The sequence below is a fragment of the Cololabis saira genome, chromosome 20 (assembly GCF_033807715.1).
Source record: "Cololabis saira isolate AMF1-May2022 chromosome 20, fColSai1.1, whole genome shotgun sequence".
Taxonomy (NCBI): domain Eukaryota; kingdom Metazoa; phylum Chordata; class Actinopteri; order Beloniformes; family Belonidae; genus Cololabis; species Cololabis saira.
The window spans coordinates 29,230,067-29,251,856 of NC_084606.1; the positions used below are offsets into that span (position 1 = coordinate 29,230,067).

Genomic DNA, 21,790 nt, shown 5'->3' on the forward strand with positions numbered 1-21,790 from the left:
GCATCGTGTAGCTCTTGTGTTATTGTCACATTAATTGAGCTGCTGTCAAGTTGGCTGATTATCACTCTGCATCGTGCTAAGCCTCAGAGCTGCTTTATGACATGCTCTTGAAAACCACAATATTTCTGAACCTGTGACATTTACAGTATCACTTTCATGTTGATCGAAATAATGCCAACCATACAGCTGTGGCCTATTTTCTTCAGATTCCCTGACCTTGAAGATGGTGAGAACAAGTGGGGGGGTGAGCACAGCCCCATCAGTGAACTGCTCTATATAAGGAGTACAAGCTTTCCAATCATAGCAATTATTCCAGAGTATTTGCTTAGAAGAACATATTGTTGGTTTCCACAGCGACCAGCAAGTCATTCAGGTCAGATTGCAATCCCCATTAGATGACATGATTAGTGTCTATTTTGAAGTAATTTCTTTTAATGTCCTCCAAGCTCTTGTTGATGAAATGTGACAAGGCATTGTGCTCTGCAGATGGCTGTAGAGTGTGCTTGGGTGCCACGTCTTCTTTCTCACTGTCACTAGTTGTTTATCGATCATGCTAAAAAAACAAGACACTTCTTCCCGATAGACAAATGTTTAAGTGAGAGAAATATTTTACTTAAAGTGTATAAGATGATCCGATACATGGGGTAGAGCATGTTTTAAGGAATGATGCAGTTTTATTCACATGGTTTTGGTGCAGTCGGATGCACTGATGCAGTTCTAGCCAGTTGTTCTCAACGGGGGGGAAGCCGTTCCTACGTTTAAATATATATATTTAACAAAAGCAGAGACAACGACAAGGGTTTTTGTTAGTTTATAGCACAGAAAAAAGATAGAAGAGAAATGTCACACCACATAATTCTTTATCGAAATAAATGCTGTTATCACATGCAATTATGTAATCAGCTTTGTTTTCAACTGCAGATTAGTTGGAAAATCTTTAATATTCAGGTCTTTTTTCCCCGTGGTCTTTATCGTTTCTTGGTTGCAGACCTTTCCAGACTTTTCTCCAATAAATGAGGTTCTAGATTTGATTAGGGATTGTAAACCATGTCGGTGTCAGGCATCAAGCTCATTGTTTTTACCTCGCTAGCAACAATGTCCTTGGGCATTACACAACATCGTCAGTGCCTTAGTGTTTAGATGATCTGATAAATGGCCTCTTCTATAGCTGTTGTGTCATTCTGTCTGAAATGTTGGACCTAACAGATGGATACATGGCTATGACTGAGTTTTCTAGCTTAACAAACACAGACCATTTCCTGAAAAGTCACAGCAATAATGACACCTCTTATGACAGTTTCAGATGTTTTCGACTAAAGGAGTTTAAAGTGGTCTAACAAACACTGCAGCGTGTTCTGAAAAGGGACGTTATGTGCAGCACTATCTCTGCAGGCAGAAGCAGGCTGCGCCCTTCTCGTCGCAAATAACTTATAGTGACCACAAAATAAACAAAAAACCCTTTAGTTAAGTCTTTAAACTGTAAATTCACCCTTTTGACCTGCTAATGAGGGGTATAAAATAGTAACAGGTGTTTTTAATATGACAGTTTTATCTTTTAGTGTTAAAATCAGGCTCTCGATTATAATTTTTTACGAACTGCAGTTATGGAAGAGTATTAGTTTGATGGGAGTTTTCTGAACAAATTATTCGCACGGATGTGGTTCCTACTTTAGCATGTTTTATGTACACTACTTGATTGTTCTGAGCCCAGGAATGCCAGATTGATTTGGGTAATCAAACTATTATTGATTCAGTTCAACATTAAGAAAAATACTGGTTTGATGCTCGCAGCTCTTGTAGACTGTTTCTATCCTGCATCTCTATAATACATCTGGAAATTCATAATGTTTAGCTTTCTTGACTGATGCTGCTAAATTCTGCTTATAAACAAGTCCTTTTTTACATTTATTGTTTAACTACAACTTCTGGGAAAAAGACATTACTTGTATAACATTATGAAATCCATTACCACTCATTTAGTAGACGGTTTCCATTTGGGTGGAACCATTTATCTATAAACATATCATATGAAGTTTTCTTCCTCAGCATGTGGTGCAGATTAATATAAATAGTTTGACCAGAGCAAAGCTGGCACAGCCATATTTGGGTGACCAGGGAATGAGAATGATAGATGGAGTCGGTTATAGACCCTGTGATTTTAATTGAGATGTTCATTGTCCTAAAACACCCCACTCATCGAACACTGTTTCAAGGGCCAACCTCACACATTCATGAGCAGATTTTGTTTAACATCACATCTGTATTGCCATAAATGGTTTTTTCGAGCTCACAAGTCTCTGAATAAAATGAACGCTTAAATCTGCCTTTGATATTCTTGTGTACTCAAAGTATCTTTTATCCATTGACCAAAACAGACCCGACATACTTAAACTGTCAAAAGAAACACAAGCCCGTCTCATTGGTATTCATGTCATCCTTGTTGCAATGCCGGACTTGAATTTTCTGAATGTTGAGGAAACAGATTACAGATCCACCGGTTCCCAGGTTATAAATCTGAGCAGCAGTGTCAGCACATATCCAATCCTTTGAAAAGCAGAGAGATATTGGTTGCACGCACCAGGGGAAATCTTCAATTCCTCTTGTGTTCTTCACGTGGCCTCCGTGACAGACAAGCAGGGAAAGCTGCTCTTTCAGCAAGGTATTCATCAGCATCAATTCGGGTCATTTTAATGCTGCTTACTTTCAGGTGACGTCTCTGTTTGTGGTGAAATCAGTGCGGCCCTTTTAAAAAACGCCTGATCATTTCCTGCTCGGCAGAACACACTAAACCTGCCATTTGTTTTCAGTCACTGATACTTTTTGGAACCGTCACCACATTTTTACAGTTTGCTTCCTCCCCAAGTGCCTGGGTGTCAGATATCCCATCCTTTGCAATACATCATCCTTTTGTCAGGATGGACCTATACGCCTCTATCCATTTCCTAGCATTTTCCTTGACATCACACATGTGTCCTTAGAGCATAGAATGATAATATTTTATTCCTTTTTTATTGCACTACAAAGGTGTTGTTGAGCTTTTTAACAGCTTTTCATTGATTTCAGTCAGGTTATTCATAGTTTCAGTGGGGCTTTGGTTGCTGTAGCTGTTTGGTTTGTTTGGTGTGTTCTGGGCAGTTGCAGGGTTTATTATCTTAAAAATCATTTACAATATGTGTACACTCCTTCAAAATGCTTAAAAAAAAAGTTCAAGGTGCTTGGCCTCATGTGGTAGGATAGTTTGAAGTGAGTGTCTATTTATATGTTGTGTAAAATCTTCGGGAAAACATGGAAACAAAAGTTGTAGTAAGAAAGAAAGGTGTTAAACGTTTCTGCAGACTGCAAGTTCTTTATTTCTCACAGTCTACAAAATAGATCTGCTTAATCTTGGGTAAGACGTCAAGAACGGCGTGCTTAGACAGTACGATGATGCCTTCTTGCATCATAGGCCAGATGTAGCGGGATGCAGAGGGAATAATAGTGAAAATGAATTGCCATATCATTGTTTTTAGATGTACCAAAAATGCTTTAAATGCTTTCACAGTCGTGATTGAGGAGAAGAGACCAACTTTGAAAGTCACATTTATACGTCATTTTAATTGACATTTTAATGAGCTCGTCAGTAGACTAAACCGTACGATTGCAGGGATGGTTGGGAGAATATATCAGGCAGTCTTTGGTCACAAGACCAGTGTGACGGTGGTTGTGGCATCACTCACTGTGCATCGAGAGACAGCCGAAATGGACCTGTGGTGATGGATAATTCCACGATTCTTTCACAACGGTCATCTTTCCTCTGAGGCGGCCAAACATGTGCAGTGTTTAGGAGCCTTGAGATTCTTTACCTTCGGTTGATGATCCATCCATCCATCCATGCGCCACATGTCACATGTCTTATCAACAAAGTGATTATAAAAAAAATAACATTAATTTAAAAAGTGAAGACTAAGCCAAATATTAACATTTGAGCACTTTTCACAGATGAGGGTGAGGCCAAGGTTGCTCACGTGTAGTGGTAGTTGATTGTGGTGTGACTCGCAGTATCGTTGGATCTGCCAACTCTCATGATGACACCAACCTTATGACCTAAACCGTTCACTAAACCCACCTTGTTTTTGTTTAAATTCTCTGGAGCCTTCTGGATACGGTCTCGCTTTCTTCAGATGTCTCACCGTTTCAACTTCCACACAGTTCCAGTCATTCACCGCTGTGAAAATCTGCTGCACGCTGGATCTAAATTAATCACAACACTTTTTCTAGCTGTTGAGTGGGTGATTATTTTTCACAGTTCTTTTTTTTTGCCACCTTGCATCATCGAGGTGCCAGCGTCTTCTAAAAAGGTCTTATCCCTTCCTTTTTTCTGGCAGTTGTGTGAAACTTACATCTTGCTTAACACTCATTTTACAGATGAGAAGATTAGATGGTTTATTCTTCTTGTACTAAAAATGTAAACATGAGTCCAACCCATTTCAGCAGCTACAATCTGGAGAAGTTGTTGTTGGATCTGGATCATGTTTCATGCTGATTTCTCTCATCAGACAAACGTCTTATACAGTTGTTGGTATGTCTTCAAGGTCTTTAAAAACCATCTCTCAGGGTAATTACTTAAATATATCATTTATTTGTCTGCTTAGAATAACTTAGAGGTTTCAGTTGTTGAATTTGTCAGGCTTCTGTAGTGTCATTGTAATAAAAACACAAATTTGGTGGCAGCCGAACAAATATAAAGAACATGAAATAGCTCTGTTGTGGTCTCAGTAACATTACACGTTAAGCTAAAGAAAAAAAAAATTCACTGACTTCTCCTCATTTACATGTGAGCATGTGTGTGGACTCCTGCCCAATGATGCGAGGGCCCTTCTTTGTTTCCCTCTTTGGTTTCCTGATGACTAGCAGGTCAGGTTCCACCTGTCCCGTGGGGACGGTACGTTCAAAGCCCATAATCCCTGACCAAACACTGAATATTTGATACCAGCAAGCAGGTTGGGTTGGCATGTCGTCCGTGCAGCAGGATCCTTATTCTAAGTGGCGTGAGACAAAGCAATACTTTACTCTGCTTGTTTTTACGAGTACATTGATGTAAGGTGATCCAGGCAGTGATAAAACTTTGCAGACATTCATTTCAAACGAGTGTTGGCAATCTAAAACCTGAGTAATTAAGGAGTTTAAAACAAACAGGGGGGCATTTAAAATATTGTCTTAGATTTTACTGCAGTTGCTAATTTGGAGCATTTCTTTTGAAACTATTATGAAGTGAAAAGTGCTTGCTTTTCACACCACGCAATAAAGCATCTCATCCCGGCGCTGTCCCTGAACATTTCTCGCATCTTTGTTTGGATAGGCGGAACAATAACAGATGGAAAATCATGTTGCATAACGTTTTCTTTCATACCCACCAAACTAATGTGGCATCTGCTGCACTCACCTGACAAGCAGGTTAAATGTTTGTATCCATGCCGTGCAAGACGAGGCTCCACAGTAGCAGTTAACTTCCAGTGTGTGTTTTTTTTTTTTTTTTTTTTTAATTTAAACCAACCCCTATATTTTTATATTGTACTTTGGGGGAATTATTTTATAGCAGCCCATTTGTCTGTGAAAGGTTCATGGAAAACACGTTAAGTAGTATATCTTATTATGATACATCATGGGTTTACTTAAAGCATAATAATCATTATTGCCTGGAGCAATCTGCATTATATAAGAATCTTCCATAATGGAACAACAACAACAACAACAGTCATCTGGTAACAGCTTTCTTTTAACCTTGCACCTTGACCTCCTTTTTTGGGTTAAGTGCATTTGGCTGGTGCAGAATGAGGACTGTGATATGTGTGTCCGTATCAGCTTCCTTGCAAGCCCTGCCTCCTCTTTGGTTTCTGGTTTCTGCTTCTGTATTGTGGTCCAACACTCATTCGGCACAGATTCTTTGGCTTTTATTTTGGTTTGGCTGCGTCTTAGGCGATAGAGCCTCGCTGCTGATTCCCTTTACAAACGCACTCCCATCCAGATCCTCCTTTGTTCGAAATTGAGCTCATGCTTGTAAGGGCCTGTTTAAGAGCATCTTGGCTGGGTTACGTCACTAAGGAAGAGGGAGGTGTGCTTACTCTAGTGGAAAATGAAAGTCACCATTCAGTTCAGAATGATAGTCTTTGAAAAGGTGAACTAGTCAACATTGGCTTTACTGAGGTTGTTGTTCCTCTCTCCCCTTTTACTTGTATTTCTGAGCAACACAAGTCCACACATCTCAACGCTGTAATCAAGTTCCTCCTCTGCACAGAAGTTTCTCTGTCCTTCAGCAGCCCTGTAATTTCATACCTTTATTAATTACCAGCGGTAATTAGCTAATAATGAGCTCATCACTAAAATGTCCCTGTAACAGATGAAAAGAGTAATTAAAGTCTTACATGCTGAGAGGCTCCTGTCAGAATTTTGTGAGCACGAAAAAAAATTCACTTTATCATTGAAATGAATGCGCTTTAGTGCTGTTTTCATAATGAGCTAACTTGTTTTGCCAGATAACCGGGCATATTTTTTACAGTGTAAACATTTCCAACTCACTTGTGTCAAACGGGTCTTATTCACATGCATGAGGGGGCTGTGCTGTGCAGCTACTCAGCCTGAAGAGTTGTGGTTTTTGTGCTTCTGTCAATAGGCCACCACAACATCCAGTGACGATTTAGATCTCCTGACTGGCATTTCTTCTCATTTGTCTGCATTTGCAACAAACATTGGCCTGGCTGCATGTCTCCTGCGCAACTGTCCTTCTGAATTTCTCCCTGGCAGCCCGAGTAATCAGTTTTCCCATTTGCTCTAATGTTGGTAAACGAGAGTCCCCCTGAGTGGAAGGAATGGCTGGTTTATTTTTAGTTGGCTGTGTATGGTTGCGCTGCAAGCATCTGTGTATGAGGAATCACTTTACTTGGGTGAATTGAGCATGAAATTCAGTTCCATGGTTATCGATTTTTCCATTGGAGGAAAAAAAAGGGTTACTAGAAATTTGAAAAGAAGGAAATAGGATCTATTGGGTGAAATTAAAGTTGACTTTGTTGTCTTTTTTGAGATAAAATGCTTTTCTGTGATTTTCCTGACTCTTGAATCTTTCATGTGGTAGTAGGGTGATATTTATGTGACATACCTGTGTTGTTGCCGTTTTATGATTACTGATTGCAAAAAAAAAAAAAAATCAAAACAGGAAGTGACCTCAAAGAGGTTGTCTTACCTCAGTGTGGCCAGAATATTTTTTATTTTCATTGAAAGGTTTATTTCCTGGTAATAATTTACTACTCCTGCTTGCATTTCCAAGTTTTAAGTCCCCCTTTCTCCACACCAGCTTAATTTTCCTCCCACTTGTAATCTCTTCGCTTCAAGGTCCTGTTGGGAAACATTTCTGGTTGTCAGTTTCCTAGGCTGTGATTTAAAAAAAGAAAAAAGTGAGCTGATCAACCCAGATGTTTGGTTATGCACGAGAGAATGTCCTCTCCACGCGTCAGTAGGTGGCACTTACTGTGCTGAAGAAAATCAATATACCTTTGACAGTTAAACACTCACAGGGAACAAGAAACGGTGTCATTGATGTGTGTTCCTTTATTCACCCACAGCTACAGCATCTTCTTAATAATCTCAGTAAAGTTCATGAAACAGCTGAAAGTAAAAGCAGAAGTCCTAGTATTGAACGCTTGATATATTATTTAAACTTCTTTTTGCTGCAGTTCTGCAGGAATATGAGCGCTTTGTGTTTTGCTTCCTTTTTTCATACATATCTTTTGTTTCTCCATCACTGTGTGGATGTTTTGATGAAAATTACTGTTCTCAAATGGTTTACATGTCCGCAATGATTGGTTGCAGGCTGAAATTTGAAACAGATCAATCTCCTTGACTGAAATGGAGGTTTGTGTGAAATGTCAAACGGTTGCATGAACAGGGAATGAAAAGCCGGACAAGAGATGGATGCAAATGACACACCATTATTCCCTCAAACAGGACTTTCTGACATTTTCACTATGCAGTGCTCTCGCTACGTTGAATGATTAAAATTGCAGTCAGGTAATTATGTCGAGGTCAACTTATTAGTATTACAAGCTTCAGGGCTTTTGGGCAGGTAATAATAATGCTGTACAAAGTCTAATATTCCTTTGGTGGGATTGTTTCAGCTACCAGCTTAATTAACTACACTGTGAGGGGGACTACATTTTTACAAGCATGTTGTATTAAGTCAGGCTATATGGAAAGTGTTACATTTTTAATTGCACCATGTTGGATCCAGTCACTTTGCACGTTGACATGTCGTCAAGTTCAGCTGCTTTGAAATCAGATATTTAAAAATGTTACTGTCCAGCGCAGAAATGGTCTCTGCTTTGCACCTGTGCCTTGTTTTTTTTCGTAGTTTTTGCGTCCTCAGATGAAGATGACAAAAAGTGACATATTTTCAATAAAAGTGCTAAACTTGACCCATATACTTAATTTTATCCAATTAATTCCCCGTGTGAATGAAAGAAACACAGATGAATGTGTGCTGTAATTACTGCGGTAAGTCGTAACTCGTCTCATCTTCCGGAGAAGAGGCAGGGCTCTCATGAAAAACATGCATCCTCACTCAGATATTACTTTACTTGCTCCTACCCTAAAGGTTTGCAGATTAGTCATCCCTGCATAGTTGTTGACAGTCGTTTTAGTAGCAACCTCCCCCAACAATGCAGCAGTGGAGCTTACAAACCTGCTTAGGAAAGGGTTAAAGAACCACGCAAGGTCTGAGGTGTTCACCGGCCTCCAGATCCCACTGATGTGATGGAATCTGAGACACAAACTGACTGAGTAGATGATAATGAAGCGGCTGATCAGTGTCGTTTGAGTCTGTGGAATGGAGTGTGTATTCTCAAAAGGCTGTTTAGGCAGTGGTCCTCAACCTTTTTTCAGTGATGTACCCCCTGTGAAATATTTTTTCAGCCAAGTACCCCCTAACCAGCGAAAAGCACTTTGGGTTGTAAAAAAAATACCTAAAACAGAGCACTGTGCCATCAGTAACTGATTTATTAAACATAAAAATATTGCTGCTATGCTTCAACCACGACTCCATCGTTGGTCCAAGTGATTGACAGGTGAAGCCAGGTGGCATTTGACAGGTTAGGTGGAACCATCCTGATGCTCTGCGGTTTTAGGATAATAAATTGAATAGCCTACTCCTGAAGATAAAATTCATTTTATGAATTTAGACTTATATTTTCCTCAATTATTTATGAAATAATTATTTTTAAAGGATTTTTGCATGGATGCTACTTTTTAAATATATGTATATTTTAAAATCTCACGTACCCCCTGGAGTGTCTTCACGTACCCCCATTTGAGAACCACTGGTTTAGAGCATCCATCCATCCATCCATCCATCCATCCATCCATCCATCCATCCATCCATCCATCCATCCATCCATCCATCCATCCATCCATCCATCCATCCATCCATCCATCCATCCATCCATCCATCCATCCATCCATCCATCCATCCATCCATCCATCCATCCATCCATCCATCCATCCATCCATCCATCCATCCATCCATCCATCCATCCATCCATCCATCCATCCATCCATCCATCGGTTTTCCTGAGGATCTCTTTCCAGTGAGAAGTGGCTGAAATACCTTACCTGGTAAATGTCAAGGAGGCATCCCAACCAGATGCCTGACCCCCTCATCTGGATCCTCTCAGTGCAGGGGAGCAGCAGCTCTACTATGAGCCCGTCCGGGATGACTGAGCTTCTCACCCAGCCTCTTTTTTGGTGCTTGTATACACAATCTCATTCTTTCGGTCCCGGCCATGTGAGGCCGGGAACGTAGATCCACTGGTAAAGAGAGTAAGAGAGTGCATTCCCTTGACCCCCCTTATGTTTTTCTGGTGTTGCAGGTTGCAGTGTATAAAGTCAATCAATCGATCAATCTTTATTTGTATAGCACTTTTAAAAAAACAACTAGTGTTGACCAAAGTGCTTCACAGTTAAGATCAAATAAACACATAGACTACAGTGTTGCTGTGTTACCAGAATGTTTCGGCCCGTCCTCTGTACCCAATCCATGATCTTGACAGTATAAGCTCTCAGTCAAGGGCACTCAAATCTAGACACATATCTGTGGGGGCTAGTATTTCTTCTGTTGTAAAGAGGTATAATCACTGTCTCTCCTTTGCAGAGCTTGTCGTGGCTGGCGATGCAGAAAATACAGCTCTGTTTCAACGCATTAAAGTGAGGCTGACAAAATGTTCACAGTCCAGTATTGTCTGTTTGTATACTTGAGCCGGAATTTTGACTGCTCTCACTGAGGCTCATATATTGTGAGGATTACACTGGATGCTTAAAAATAATTAGTATATCGGATGTAATTGACCTTGTAAAAAACAAATTATCATTATTCCCTTAGTTGTCACTTGTTACAAAACTCCCTCTTTATTTCTTTATGAAAGTGATTCACAGTCATTTGCATTAAGCTGCATCCATAAGAATTAGCATCAGAACACATCTTAATACAAATGCTGGAGCCCTGCGCACCTCTGATTACAAAACGGCTTTTATCTCGTCCAGACATCTGGCTGATTTGGCTGACCTTGAAACAACAATGCAGCCTCGCATGTGTAGACTCCCGAATTGTGATTCAGATCTCAATATATAAAAACTTGTGGGGAGGGAGCAGAAACCACAATGAACTGGACACCGATGAATGCATCTTTTCATAGTGTACATGGTACAATGGCTCCTGTTTTAGCTCTCATTCTTTCTCCAACCAAATGTCCTGAGAAGACAAGTTTGCAAAGCTGTTTTCTTTAATCTAGATACAGAGAAGAAAACTTGTGCGGATTACATTTGCCAATGTTGTGACGAGGGTAGGAGGTGATGTATGACACTCTGAGCAACAGAGCATCCTCTGTGAAAGCAAGGTGCCATTTACAATTTTATCTATAGTCTCCTGCTTATTCCATGCACTGCTGAAACCACCGCAGATTCAATTTAAATGCAAAGCAAAAGGGGAAGAGGTATTTTTGTTTGTCATTTCTGGTACTGCTGCCTCAGAAATCCCCAAGCTGTGGCCAATGCAGCAAAGGCCTGTGCTCCTTGTACTCCCCTGTACTGCCTCGGACCAGCTGCTCGACGCATTAGATTTGTACCTAATAAGGATGGATCACCCTTTTGCTCTTGTTCTTCCTTTTTGGTTCTTCTGGCTATTTTTCCTTCTGCCATCTTCTGTGATTAAAGGTTTCTCCCAAAGGAAATGTACAGCTTTTTCTCTGGGCTGTTTCTTTTGTTTTCACTGATATGCAATTATACTTACTGTCATAAGATGGAATTAAATTGTTGATCATGCTTTATTGTCCAGAGATAAGGTTAGATGGGTTAAGTAATAAATGCAACAAGCTGAGGTATTTGTACTTATTCAGTGATTTATAAAAAAAATAATTCTGAATTATTATTTAAAGTGTTATTGCAGTTAGCAAACAGTTTAAAGAGGTTGCGTCTGATATCTTGCTTGAGAACGGGGGGGGGGGGGGGGGGGGGTGTGACTATTATACATGGCTGTCTCTTGTCTCTCTCAGCTGGTCACGCTGCCTCACATCCTGTGTGGCGTCCAGAAAGACCAGTGGGAGTATGAGGAACAGTTAACTTGAAAGACTCATAGCATGCCAAAACACTGCACTGCAGTTCATAGTACTACAAGTATCGATTTCACAACTGTGGAAAGTTTTGAGATATCAGCAAGACATGAACAAAGAGGATTTACACAGCAAATATTGTGCAGTTTCAGATGTATTGTTCAGCCTGGAGATTTCCTGTTTTCTCGTGTACAGCTCTAATCTCTTATACACGGGACAAACACATTGCAGTTGTGGGGAGAGGAGAGACAGAAGTGTAATTCAAGCTTTGTTAGAGTAAATGGAGTGGTATCAGTGGTGCAGAGATGGAAAAGCTTAAGGAGAAAACAGAGATGCAGACAGAACAACATTCATTTCCTGTATTTCAGTTCTTCTCTCTCATGAAATGTAACACTTGATGTCGGCAGACGAGCCAAACGCTGTTCTCAGGAGTCCCGTCCTCTGTGTACAGTGCCAACAGAAACTAAATAAAAAATGGTACTTGTAATATTTGTTACACACACACACTCACGCACACACACACACCACTGAAATAACTTGAAACTGAAAAACAGTAATAAATAATGTACTGAAAATTAGAAATTGCTTGAGATTGCTACAAATTATATTGCTGTTGACAAATAAGTTAATACTCTTAACTTAGTATTTTGTAGGTGTTTCAGTTCTGTTCTGTGTTTTGTTCTTAGCCATGCTCTGTGTTTTGGGTGATTATATTATTGGACCTGCAACTGAGCTCAAGGTTTCAGACACCGGGCAGCATGTTTCAGTCCAGAAGTCCTTGGTAGTTGTTATGACCTGGCTCAACCAGGGAAAAGTGGAAGTAACATTAAAAACTAGATCTTAAAAGGTTTGACACTTAAGAAGTTTATTGTCCAGTTTTTGTATTTTCTTTAGACAAAAACAATAGTAAAAAGCAAAAGTCATCACAAACCAAAAGACTAAATAATGTGATGAGAATGAGAGCTATAACCAGAACTCTTAATCAACAAAACAAAACTAGACAAATCTAAGGCCAAGAAACCGAGTGGCTGCAAACCAGTAGCAGTAAAAGATCAATCTAAACACAGTCACATGAAATCAAAGTTATCCAGCTAGTTACAAAGTTATGCTGCAAGTCAAATCCTGTCAAGAAACACCCAGCAAAGAGGCACGTGGCACAAAAACACAGCTGTCCCATCTGTGAGGATGTTCTCGCTTAAATAGGGAGGCCTCTTCAGAGATTGGTAGAGCCATTAATGGCACTTTTGCACTAGGACTTACTGAGCTCGGCTCGTCACGCCTCTACCTGTTTGTTTTTCCACAGCCAGGTGAGAAGTGGGCAGGTTGGGGTGAAGCTGCTGTGACGTACTCGATTGCGCAACCGCTTTGTTCATGTCGGCGCTGATCAGAAATCAGCTGGAGCCGCGATCGGCTGAGAGTAAAACAGCCCGTCTACAACCCTTTTTTAATTCTCTCGTCAGCCACCAGGTTTATGAACATCTGCACCTCAGAGTTGGATCACCAAACAGACGTTTTGCGCTTTATAATAAAATCGCCGCGAGCCGCGGGTCGCTCTCGTGCTGACTCCCGCTTCCTGATTCAAACGTCTGACGGCCCCGCCCCCCGACCAATCAGTGGCGCGGAGGATGGTGACGTCAGAAATAGTCCCGGCTGAGCCCGGATAGAACCTCGCCAGAATGGTTACAGAAAAATGTATCGGCTTGGAGCGGCTCTACCCGTCTCAGCCCCTAGTGCAAACGTGCAAGACGGGGCCGCACCGAGCCGAGCCGGGCGGAGGCGGGACTAATGCAAAAGCGCCATTAGTGAGGATCCAATCAGCCCTGCTTAAGCCTTAAACAGGAAGTGATCCAGGAGGAGGTCTGCCCCAGTTCCCACGGTGGAGCCAGCAGGCAGGATCTGCAATTGCACCTGCAACCAAACAGAATGGGGGGAGAAAAGACAAGACCCCTGGCCGTAACAATTATCCTGAAATTCTTCCAGAAGCTTTGTAGATTTTCAATCTGCATTTTGACGAATTCCAATCTGGCTGTAAGGCATGTGGAATCCTCCTAAGTTGTCTGCTTTGGTTCAAACAGAGACAGATGGAGTGATCTGAGTCGGAAGTACCTTGACCTTGAGCTTCACCTCAAATCTCTTGGTAGTTGCTCAGGACTCTTTGGCTACTATTTGTATTTGTGTCTTCAGCAGTTTTCCTCCTGCTGCCATATCCAGTGAGGTTGGTTACAGTCCTGTAAATTCTGTTTGGGTTCGAGTCCCTCAGGTCCGAGTCCTGTAAATTCTATGATCTTTTATTTTATTGCTTTTTTTTCTTTAAACTTTAAATCATGCTTTTTATTTATGTTTTTATGTCTCTGTAAATCAATGTGAATCACCTTGTTGTTGAATTGTGCTATACAAATAAACTTGCCTTGCCTTACTGTGGACCCAAAACTTCTGAATGACGTTCGCAACGATAGTCACAGGAACATCAAGCTGCATGGTGGCTGCAGTTCATTAACTAAGACGTGTATCATATCTCAGATTGCAATTAAATTCGAGCTTGGATATGCTTAAAGGTCGCTTAAAGGCATTTTGTGTTTGAGGAGCTGACATTTAATAAGAGGATTCATTTTACATTCGTCCACAGTAGCACGGTCCAAAAGAAAATTAAATAAATGCATAACCAGATTAATAAAATTACCTTTTCAAAACTATGTTGCTGTGCCAATGTAAAGTAGAATGAAAGAGCAGAATTAAAAGATGAAAAAAATTCAAAACATTAAATAATTCAAACCATTTTAAAAAATTTTTTATTTTCTGAAATTTTGGATGTTTAATATCTTATCTTTTTCAACCTTTTTCTAAACTAATAGCATAATTTTTTTTCTAAAGAGAAATCAAACATTCATAACGCCTTAGGGTTAGGGTCAGGCTAACCCTAACCCTAGCAGACGAGAACAGACCCACCGTATGTCAATCAACGTTCACTTTGGTTATCAGCTCCTTGAGCAGATCCCCGCTGAAATATCTGCAAAGCCGACAGCAGACGTTTATAGCAAAATATACCATTTAGCATGTTCTGGTCATGGAAATAAAAAATGACTGTCACGTTTAGCTGTCACTGGCTTTGCACAAACAGTTGATTGCTTCACTAAGCACAGTAGCGTGACAGTTACAGATGAGGAAGTGATAGTGGCTCGCTATTGACTGAGCCAACTGTCAATCAATCAAATTAAAAATACATTTATTGCTTTAGATATGTTCTCCTGGTGTGGTAGAAAAAAACTACTCTGACCAAAACACTGTTGAACCAGGCTTTAAATATGTTTGTCTGCTCTAAAGTTGGACATTTTAACATGAGAGTCAATGGAGATTGACTCACTTTTGCAGCCAGCCTCTAACAGCCAGTTGAGGAACTACAATGAATCTTAGTTCTGGATGAGCTTCAGCCCAGAAATTAAAAGGTTGGCCCTTGGTCTTTTTAGTTTTTTTTAGAGGCAAACATTTATCATTTTATATTGAACAATATCCTTAGGTGTAGCCTTAAAAGTAGCACTTGTCTGTACTTACATTTATAGGTAATTTACCGCTGATTTAAGGTTTTTTTTTTTCCCTTTCTGCTTGAATGCAACAGGGTCAGGGTTAGGGTTATGGTATGGATGCTTGACTAGTGACCATTGGTTATAATCTACTTTTTATAACCCACTGTGGGAAATTTTGACACTACTCTAAAGGGGTTCACAATTTTTCACTACAAAAAGGTGACCATAGAATATAGAGGGTGTATCTGGTCAGAAGTCACATGTATTGATGTTGGTAGATTGAGACTTTTTGTCATCATTGTAAAATTACAATGTAATTTCATTGGTGAATGAAAGAAAATCTATATTAATGAATAATTGCATGAAGATGCTCATCACTGGAGGAATCCAAATGTGCACAGCAGTGTGTGGATTTCCTACCGGAGGAGTGTAAAATTACTCATTTTCAGTGCGTTCTCTGAGACAAGCATGTGGTGAAGTCTCTCATTAGAGAATTTCACATTTCAAGAACACTGCCACTAAATTAGCAACTAAAGGATTTTCCCAAACCAAAGTGCATTTGTCATTACTACTACATCACAGCTTTAGTTTGTGTTTGAGATTCTATTTCACTTAAACTGTGATGTATCACATTTATTACACACTAAATCCAGATTATCCCCCACCCAAAGCAAGTTTAGAAAGATGCTCACATGGCTCTAATAGTTTCAGGTGGGATTGTGTTTAATACTTGTGCTTTTGGCTGTAGCTGCTTAATTTTGTAAGGTAGAATCATTCTTCAATCAAATTCGCATACTTCCTACTCCTTTTTATGGTCTCCGCTCGCTGCAGATTGGACTTCATGACTTTTTATTAAGCAGTCTTTTAACTTTTCATTAGCTTTCTGATTTACTGTCTGTCACTTCACTTGGGCTGTCTGATGAGCTATGACTTCACACGTGAGGGGAAAATATGAAGTGTTCTCTCAGTGGCTGGGACCGAAGCGGTGTACTCCGCGATGCTCTGATGGAAAGTGCCATTAAAGACGGGCCCTCTTGAGATTGGCTGATATTGTCTGTCACGCAGAGCCAGTGGTGTTTTATTTCAGCGCGCTGCAGGAGGAGGCTGGATTTCTCTTAAGCTTCACACTGGCAATGTCTGTGTAATCAGATGCTCGTGGGCTTTGATTAGGTGTCGAAAAAATGGTTAGTTGCCAGTACGCAGCTGCTCTTAAATCTCTATAACCTGATTTTTCTTTCTTTCTTTCTTTTTGCACCCGATATATAACCAACTTGAATAGATTAGGGAATCAGAAGTGTTTAAAATGTAATATACTGGTATAAGAGACCCATTGTCTCCAGGTTATGCTTCTTGCATTATAAGAGTCAGTTGAAATAAATGTCTAAAACTATATTGTATTTTATATATGTGCAAATGAAACTTCAAGTATTTGTCTATTTCTAGTCTCACTGGTTCCAGTAAATAAAGTAGATACACCATATTGCCCTGCCTCCTGCACAGTGAACGCAGTGACAAATTAGAAAATTATAGCCACATCAGCAATTATCAGGATCCTGTCTTTGACCCCCAGGCCATCATTTTAAATTGTAGATTAAGCACCGGGCTGCAGCACACTTAAAATGTATAATGGAAAATACAGAGCTGGGAAATGTGTTTGACTGCACGTTTCATGTTGTGTAAGGAATTAGTGCACAAAACCGTATAAGGGTTTCAGAAGAAGGATAGATTAATGTGGTGCATTCATTCTGTATTCAGTTTCTGCTTTGAGAAGCTTGAAAAGGCATGTGTACCGCCTGTGCAGTCTGGGACTGTGCTAAATGTATGAATTGATTGTTGTACACTTAAAAAAAGGAGATAATCAAATAGCCAAATTTAAAGGCTTTAAAAACCATAATCTTGTACAATGCTTGGTCTTCAAATTGGGTTTGGTGTCATTCATCGGTTAATCATCTTAACTCCAATCCCCTCCATCCTGCGTGTTTTGATGAAAGCCTGTGAAAAATAAAATAATAACTGCAGAGATGGAGGCGAGGAGTGATCTTCAGCTGTGGCTCCTCACAAAATCAATATTAATTTGCTTCTTTTTGTCGTTCTTGAAAAAAAAATGTGGATTAGGAGTTGGATAAGGTATATTGAGAATGTATCTCAGAGCCGTAATTTCAGGTCCACCTAAATAATCCTGAACACAAAAATTGTCACTACACTGACGTCATGAATGAAAACTACATGTTTCAGCCTTCGTAGCATTATTTCCCCTTGTAATATACAGTGTCACTGAATTCCCTTTTCTCTACCTCTAGCGAGCTCGTCCCATTACTTCACCTTGAGAAAGCTGCGGTGGGAAATGGATTCCTTATGCTGACTTCACCCTCTTATAGTAGCTTCTTCATTTGAACAGCTTTAAATCTGGTCTGCTGTGCTGGTTCTATTAGTTTTTTTTGTTTTTTTTCTCCCCTCTATAGCTTTAACCTTTTGTCATGGTGTCCCTTGGAGTCTGTATCTTTATAGTATCACCTGCTACTTTGTGGAAGTGATGGCGCCAAGCTAAATGACAGTACCTGCAGGTTCATGTTTAATGGAGCACCCCATTACACATGAAAGATGGGCCTTGTTCTTTAATGGCTGGATAAATCCAGGCCCTGGAGCAACCACACAAAGGAGACACTGGTGGTGACGTCTTGACTAAAGATGCCATGTGGTATTTTGTGATGTCTTCTGAGAATATATTTCTAGGCGGTGCCACGCTGAGTGAAACATTCCCAGCATGTTGATTTTATATGGAAACAAAACATAGATTCTATTTATTGCGAAATGAATATGCTTGCTATTGATTGTTCATTGTGATGCATAGTTCTAGTAAATTGAACATTACGATCAGAAAGTTTGGTTGATTTATGAGTTTTCTCTTTCTGCAAGTCAAGGTGCTAATTCTGTGTGAAACATGGAGAATAAGTAAGACAAAGTATGAATATGAATCTGAGTTGAGTTTAATTAGTGTTAGTTATTTTAGAAGAGTTTGGCACAGAACCAGCATGATTTTTACCAACAGAGACATATTTGGTGTAAGTTTTATTAGCTAAAAGAATGCTAGATGTTGCCTTTTGTCCGGATGGAGGTTTTGTCTGCCTTGAAGAACTCTCAGGCCCAAATAGACTGTAGTGAAACGGATAAAGGTGAAATTTAGCAGATATAAAATTGTCCACGACAGTCAGGTGTGAGCAGATGGACCAACTGGAACCTTTTCTCTTCACTGCTTGTTATTGGAAGTGCATCATTACACCAAGACCAAAATGAGTTTTGATTCACATCAGACTGAAAAATTATACAAAACCATTACAACAGAGCGGGGACTCCACTAATTCTACATCAGGGTGCGCTCAGACCAACTGAGTTGTGCCATGCCCCCACTGGCACCCATTCACCTAATTTCCTTATTAAACCCCTTTGAATGCAATTTTCTGGATCTCGTCATTGCATGAATTGCCCATTTTTTAACTTGCAGCATCCACCGTCCCAGAGAAACAGCACAGTGGAGAGCAGCACAGAGAGTACAATGGCAACTCTACTGACATAATGGCCTTTTTGACTTTTTTTTCTGCACTTTTTCTTATTTTTTTTTTTTTAACTGCTGAATTATGACGCTATCTTATCTTGATGAGCTGATGCCTTCTTCCACTGCATGCGCCATTGTTCCTTGCAAAAGGGCACATCTTCCAGCCCTGCCAGAGATCAAGCATCTTTACATGCTTAATAACGATGGGAAGGCTCGCTCACATTGGCCAAACAAACCAGACTACAGGGCTCAGTTGTGCTTGGAGAGGGTGCAGATTGTCTAGTGTGAGTGAACTCAACACTAGACGATTCAGGACCATTGTCTGTGAGCTGGAACTCCTTGAATCTGATGTGTTGGACACTTACTGAACAGATTTGATTGCTTTTGTTACTTTACAAGGACACCGGAGCAGATGCTGAAAGCAAAGTGTTTGTCTATACTTACGTTATCTCACTCTCCTTTGTGGCTGCTCGGGCGAGAAAAAACAATCATTTTTCAAGAAATCTGAAGGATTTTCAAACTGTCAAGCTGTAGATATCAGTGCAAACACAAACTGAAATGAAAGCTCAAGAAATGGGTGTAATGAACTCAAAATCGCACAAACACAGACTAGGAGGAAGCACATAACGCATCAGAAGACGCTCACATTTCCCGTCAGTCTCCTCGCTGGCTTCATGCTGGGCTCTGATCCTTAACCCTCAAATGCAAGCAGACAAATTGGTTTTGAAGAGGCCCAGAGGCGATCAGGAGCTCACCACTGGCCCACAATTACTTGTGTGATCAATGTGCTGAGTGAAGTTGACCAGTGTAAGCAGGGACACACTAAAATAGACTCTCCAGTTGGCTGGATAAAGCTCTGGAATAATGAGGAAGATGAGGTAAATATTCGTAAAGGCGGTCAGTGGAAAGGTCTCAGGATTATGTCGAGTTCTTTGACTCAACATGTAGGACGACTGATTGTAGTGGTGTGTCAACCCCTTTGATTTAGAGTGCAAGTTATGTCTTTTAGGCTCTGATGAAAAGAATGACTAATTACATATAGTACAATACTTTAGGCAGATAGGCTTAATTTGAGCTGTTAGGAAATGAAGGCTCACCCTTTGATCACTAATTGAGCAACATTACTTTGCTATGGTCTCCCGGTGCAGTCGCTTCACGTGCTACTGCTGCTCTGATTGCCTACCACTGTTTTATAACCTTTGCTAATATTAATTACCCCTGCTTTGTGAGCCTGACCAGTCAACCATGGCGTTATGGGATTTCAAAAAGACTAATGAAAGGGGCAGTGGGTGTTGCTGCTCACGTGTCTCCAGACTGTTATGCACAACATGCAGTGGAGCTGTTGCCACAATTAACCAAAATCTGTCAGGCGGTCACTTCAGATCGGCTTTCCCTGGAGGTTTGAGTAGGTTTGTGTTGCGGTGACAGGGCTTTTGCAGCAATGCCAAAACACTTTTACTTGTGCATGTGTGGGCTGCAATCATGCACCTGTCTAGGGCTGAAACGATTCCTCAAATAATTCGATTACACAAAATGATCGAGGGATTTTCTCTGCCTCGAGGAATCGTCTCATTTTGCCAGCTCAAAGCAGGTATTTCGCCTGGACTACGTTTAATGCGGCACAACGCGCTGACGCCACGCAGAAGAAAGATGCGGCGGATATGTTTGGTTTTAACTAAAAGAAAAGGCAGATTAACGTTACGGTACCTTGCTAACATAATGTAAGGCTGGTGTAGAGTTAAGCCGTACCTTATTAAATTAAACCTTTTTGGGGTCGTGAGTAGGATAAACACGGGCACATCTTCTGCTGAGTTCCAGTGTACTTTAATGTCCCTCAATAGTGTAGGATTTTAGAACATCAACACAGCACCTAGTGCCGTACTGTGGCCTATCACTCCACCCAATCTAAAACAGACTAATCACTACAGATAAACTGACTAGTGTCATTATAGTCCCTGATTTACATCAGAATATAAAGAATATATTTATAAAATAATGAACCATGAATTACCAAAATAACCTTCTTAACAAAAATAAATCTCCTCTTACAATAACGTTAGCCCTGTGGAGGTCTAGGTTTATGACTACTGTCGGTGCGCATTTAATCTGTAAAAACACAGAGCTGTAGCGTGATGAGGGCGAAAAATAAAAACGTAATAAAGCTAGCTGGGTAGTTGTCAATTTTAGCTCTGTAGTCATAAATGGATAAAACATCAAGCAGCACTGGTGCCTAATGTGCTCCAATACAGCAGGTCTCTGAATTTTATTTTGAACAATGCCAAAACTCAAAATCTTATCAAGACTTTAACATTAAAACTTAACTAGAACTTCAAAGTTGCTTGACACAAATGAAAGTTAAATTGAAACACGTGGGAAAAACACCTAACCTTTTAAGTGATGTGTGTTATCAGGTGTAATGGCATTTTTAGGTTAGAAATAAGAACATTTCTTGGTAAGATCCTTAGTCGATGGAATTTTCAGTAGAATACTCGATTACTAAAATATTCGATAGCTGCAGCCCTACACCTGTCTGACAGATGAAATGTATTATTTTATGCAGACTCGTTCTGGTGCATTCGTTCAACTTTGGTTTTGATAAAATAGCTTAACTTCATTCAGCAAGTAGCAGATCCTCCAGCTATCCTTTGTACTTTTTGTTATTTTTTACAGTGGAGACCACATCCCAGCGCCTCGGCTGATCTCTTATTCATTAACTCAGCATGACTTCTCTTATCAACCATTGGTTCCAGCACATGCGCTTGTACATACAATATATTCAGGCTTTATGTTGACTCTATCCTTGTTTCCTTGTATCCTGGGGGGGGTTGGCCATCACTTTCTCACATTTTCTATTGCACATGTACTGCGTGCGTGTGTGTGTGTGTGTGTGTTTTGTATTAATAGCTGGATTTTTGACATATTTAACATCAATTCCCCACTTTTGGACAATGACATAATGTGAATAATTCATAAGTCTTGTCTGAATCCATGAATAAAGAGACTGTGTCTCTGTCTGCATTTAAAGGGTTACAGTCCTGAAAGCGGTAGAATAAGGAGTTTATCTCTGAAAAGCTCTATTTAGAGGTGGG

At 40.2% G+C, this 21,790-nt stretch overlaps 1 protein-coding gene across 4 annotated transcripts in view; it reads left to right on the forward strand.

The window, feature by feature from the left end:
- kcnip4a (potassium voltage-gated channel interacting protein 4a) overlaps positions 1–21,790 on the forward strand; it is a 144,208-nt gene that overhangs the window by 49,577 nt on the left and 72,841 nt on the right. The window lies entirely within an intron of this gene.